Consider the following 217-nt stretch of genomic DNA (forward strand, 5'->3'; position numbering starts at 1 on the left):
CTCCTCCCCGGCGGGTGTCACCGCGCACCCGGGCTCCGGGCGGCCGCCTCGGACCGCTCTTTGTCTGCGGCGCCGGGGCAGGGGAACTGCACTTGCCCGGAGTGCCCGCGGGGGCGTTGCTCCTCACGGGGGCATTTGCCACCCTCCGGCCGATGTGTTCATGCAGGCGGGTTTTTCGAATTTCCCCTCAAGAAAATTCTTTGAAGTGTGTTGTGGG

Source organism: Pygoscelis adeliae, unplaced genomic scaffold (genome assembly GCF_000699105.1).
Source record: "Pygoscelis adeliae isolate BGI_AS28 unplaced genomic scaffold, ASM69910v1 Scaffold222, whole genome shotgun sequence".
Classification (NCBI taxonomy): Eukaryota; Metazoa; Chordata; class Aves; order Sphenisciformes; family Spheniscidae; genus Pygoscelis; species Pygoscelis adeliae.